We start from the raw sequence: 4,948 nt of genomic DNA, 5'->3' as shown, positions 1-4,948 counted from the left end.
AATTTTTCATTAATTTTTACAATAAGTCCATGATGAGTTTAAAAAATGCAAATCAGTAGAATTCAAGAAGGAGAGAGAAAGAGTAATGCGCTATTCAAATCTCCCTCCTCTGCGCGTGAGGTTGGAGCACACTGCTACTAACTTCGAAAACGAAATCTCACATTTAGTGCTCAGAGATAATGTGAAATGCGAGAATGTGGATATGATCCCGTTGCTATGCGCGTAATTTCCTTAATATTAAGTCGAAAAAGAAAATAGTGATATCAATGGAAAGCTCGTGGCCGATTTATGTGATGTAACTAAAGCTATTTTTTTCGTAGGGTATCACGTTTTCATTTTATTCAATAAATGTGTTTCGGAGGTAGTGGAGGGGGTAGTTGCTTCGTGTATAGATACCCGGTAGCAAGCGGCGAGTTTCAAATCTTGGCCGATACGCTACCGCGTATCTCGATTCTATCAATTAAATTTCGTTCAATTATTTTTCAAATGCATTGTGTAAAATTCTATTTCAGAAATTATTAAAATATTTAGCCAAGAGAAATAATTCTCTTTTAAATTAATAATTGATTGAGTTTGAATTTACAATAATTCAAACTCAAATAATTTATCTTTTGCTTAATCGAAAAGTGAACGACTTAATTTGATTAATTGTTTAGTGTTGGAAAGGTGGCGCCAGCTCCCGGTCCCACGGGGCTTGGGCCCTTGCGTGTGATATGTGTATATGTTCCTTATGGGGAGACTAGATCTTGCGCATGCGCGGATCTCCTCTGCATCAGGTTGTAACTTGTGAGAGTTCACTCTACTGCGAGACGCGAGACGAGAGACGTGTTGTAGCCAATAAACCAGTGTTCTAACTATAAAACCAGTGTACTATTTATTGTGTCCACACCCGCAATCCAACATTTAGTCTGATAATAAAATATTTAGATAATTTTCTTTATTTTATTTTTATTATTAATTCAATCATTTCAATAGTTATTTCAATTGTTCATCTGAACTTGCGTTAATCAATATTGTTCAATTAACAGTAAAATTAATTTTAAATAAATAATTTTTTCATTAGTTGGTTAAATTAGCAGTTTGTGGAGGGAGAAAATGGGACTTTCCGAAACAAACCTCATTGGTAGTTGGGGGTGGAAAAGTCCGCCCACACCCCAACATCTCGATGTGGAGGGGTCGGAGTTTAGCCCTGAAGCATTGGGGGCGGGAGTGTCAGGAGTGGAAATTTTGGGCCAAGGTCAGAGACCATTGATCGCCGAATTTTCCCTCCTTGTATCTGAGGACACACCCTCAGGCCGAGAATACACAACTACTTGCACGTCGTTTTGTTCCTCAGTTCCACTGTAACTCTCAAGTTACTTTATGAAGTCCTTCGTGACTTTTCCTTAGTCTTTCGTAGCTAATTTTTATTAAGTCGTTCGTGGCTTATATTTAGTCCTTCGTGACTATTTTCTTTAGTTAGTTCCTCGAGGCTATTTCATTTTTATAATTCGTGTGTGTTTACGTTCATTTTTTTATTAGTCCTTTGTGATTATTTTAAATTCTGCGGCATTAAAATAAGTTAAGTGACTTTTGGTGAAATCTTGACCATTTAGATTAGCAGAGATTCTTCTTGGTTTATGGTTGGTTTATGTAAAATTTTTCGGTGATTTTATTTGTGAAATATAGACTCCCACGAGTTGGTTTAAGCTAAACTCAGAGTTCTATTTTTTTTTATTCAGTTCCTATCAACCATTGATTCCTCAAGTCGAATATTACACGAGAGTAATTTGAATTCTTTCATTGAAGTTCATCAAATCATTTTTTTAAAATTCTATTCCAATTTCTTCCTCGAAGAAATTTTGAGTTGACCATTCAGTTCATAATTAATTAATTGTAGTAGTAGATTACGTCATTTTGCTTTCATTTTGACGTAACATTCTTAAGGTGTTTCGTGTGAAAAGTCAAAATAATTTTTAAAAAATGGAAAATTCATGGGAAAAATATCAGAGTAATCTGCATCATTGAGAATTTTTGACTATTTTTTCTAGACCTTGGTCTCACGGAAAAAAATACTGGAATTTGGATATTTTTGTAGCCCCTCCAGCTATAACCTCCGAGTTTACCTTACTCTTAATTGAGGAAACTTTCATAGCTCCCAAAAAAATAACGAACTATTGAGGAAAAACTAGCGGGTGATAAATCAAATCTTTCCTGAAAATACGAATAAGAGTAGTTAAGCAATGCCGGTTCTGGCGCAACGTTTTTGGCGTCGACCTGGTCGTTGGGGCCCAGTAGGGGGGTCAGATGAAAGTGGGTGGGTGGGTGGTTGATAAATTCGCGGGGTCACGGTTTAATTCGCGGTTTGATTCGCGGGGTCGAGGTTTAATTCGCGGTGTGATTCCCGGTTTTATTCGCAGTTTGATTCGCGGTTTGATTAATTAATTCGCGGTTTTTCCCTCGAAGTGACGAAAGGGTTAATTAATTCGTGGTTTGATTAATTAATTCGCGGTTTTCCCCTCGAAGTGACGAAAGGGTTAATTAATTTGCCGGGTCACGGTTTAATTCGCGGTTTGATGAATTAATTTGCGATTTTTTCCCTCGAAGTGACGAAAGGGTTCTTTAATTCGCTGGTTAATCAATTTAATTCGCGGTTTTGCGTTACAAAGGACCTTCTCGGCGACCTAGTCAATCCACCCCGCGAGGGGGTGAGTGAAAGGGTTAACCAATTCGCTGCTGTAGAAATCATAGAAGGGGCTCCTCTTCTTCTTCAANCCTTCGTATGAAATTGTTGTTGATAACGATATCAATATATAAATATTTATTTTAAAAAGAAGGGGAGGGAGTATGTATATATGCAAAGAATTTTTGCCTGAACTTAAGATTATCAGTCCTTTGATGGTTACCGCTCGTAGAAATAAACGTTATCAATAATAATGTAAAAAAATTATTTATTGAAAAAAGAAAGGTTTAAGAGTGGGGGATTAATGTATATAAACGAAAAAAGTCCCACACATATCATCAGTTCATCTTGTCACTCTCAATGAAGGATAGCTTCAAACGACGGGAATTAAAGAAACGTTTAGACCTTCTCCTGAAAAACATTCAAAAAGTGAAACAAGTTATACAGTACCGAAGTGACATCAAAATACTCTGCTCCAATCTGCAGAAGACTGGAATTTGAGCTTAATTATCATACCCACGTGAAAACAAAAAAATTATCATGGATTNAAAAAATTCCCGCACATATCATCAGTTCATCTTGTCGCTCTCCATGAAAGACAGCTTCAAACGACGGGAATTAAAGAAACGTTTAGACCTTCTCCTGAAAAACATTCAAAAAGTGAAACAAGTTATACAGTACCGAAGTGACATCAAAATACTCTGCTCCAATCTGCAGAAGACTCTAATTTAAGCTTAATTATCATACCCATGTGAAAACAAAAAAATCATCATGGATTTCAACAAAATCAACATTCTGGCGCAAATGAAAAATCTTCCTCTTATCAAACTGGCGGATCTGGAAGCTGGAGCATTTTATATCATCACTGCAGCTCGCAAAGTGAAGACAAAGTATGGAGTTGGTGTTATTCTTCATCTCTCAGATACTCACACAGTTTTCGTGAATACTCGACTGGCCAAGTATTTCGCTGAAAATCCCAAGATGTTCGAGAATTTCCAACAACATATTGAGAAGGGCTCACCAACGTTGGAATATCTTGGTGGGAAATACAACAATCTTCGCCTACATCCTGATTCAAACGTGAAAGTTGAAAATAAAGCAGATGAAGCAGATTTCAATGTGATGAATACTATTGCAGAGTTCAAAGAACTTCTCTTAGTGAAAATATCTGAATTGAAACGCAACTATTTATACACCATCACAGCTGCCTCCAAAGTCAAAACCAAGCATGGAATGAGTGTGATCCTCCATTTGAATAATGCTTATTCAGTTTTCCTCAACCGAAGGATATCAAAATTTTTCATTGATAATCCTAAAGAATTTGAAGATTTGCTGAATGAAATCAAGAAAGGCACACCAAAGTTGGAGTATTTGGGTGGTGAATACAACGAAATCAAATTCCATGCAGAGGATAAGGAAATTGTTGCTCAACTTACAAATTAAATAGAACAATATTTCATTTTTTTCTTTATTGGCAATTTTTTTTTACACAATGATTTTTTAAAAATGATTATAACTAATGTAATAGTATCTAAGAAGAACATGAATAAATATAATAATTAAACATATTTTGTTGTTTTTCCTTAAGAATTATTACATTTAACACAATCCCTTATCATAGGTGGTGGTCCATCAAAAGTATCACCCTCGACAGTCTGATAATGCTCCAAACAACGTCTACATCTTTTGATGTGCCAATCAGCTCTCATAGCATCAGTCAACTTGTCCCAACACTGATCAACATGGCATGCAGCGACGAAACTTATAAATGAATGTGGCAGATATGCAATATGTTCACAATCCATCAAATTTAAATTGTTCAATTTGAAGTATATATTGACGGATCGATCTACGNAAATATTGACGGATCGATCTACTGATCGTACTATTCTTTTCTTCATCATCCAGTTTTTGAGTAGCTCTACATTTTTCAAGGCACATGCCTTGTTGTCGTCTCTATAACTATGGAATGGACAAGTACGAGATGGTAAATCTTTGAATTTGGCTAGTGATGGGCAATCATCGAAAATTTCTTCAATATTAACTACTAGCAGTGCTAATACAGGACCAGAAATTTTTTTCAACCACACTTTTTTCTCTTCACCTTTCACATAAATTCTACCAATATTTTCCCACTTTTGCACTAATTGTCCAACTTACTCGTATGATCTATTCCCATAGTTCCAGGGTATTCCATGATGATGACGCTCAAGCCACAAAGCGACCCTCCTATACTTCGCTGATAAACTAGAGAATCTCCATGGGGGTCTGAAAAACCAAACGTTA

Source organism: Diachasma alloeum, unplaced genomic scaffold (genome assembly GCF_001412515.2).
Source record: "Diachasma alloeum isolate Michigan unplaced genomic scaffold, Dall2.0 Dall_scaffold_00405, whole genome shotgun sequence".
Lineage (NCBI taxonomy): Eukaryota > Metazoa > Arthropoda > Insecta > Hymenoptera > Braconidae > Diachasma > Diachasma alloeum.
The sequence above is the reverse complement of the archived record's forward strand: the minus strand, read 5'-3'. Positions refer to the sequence as shown.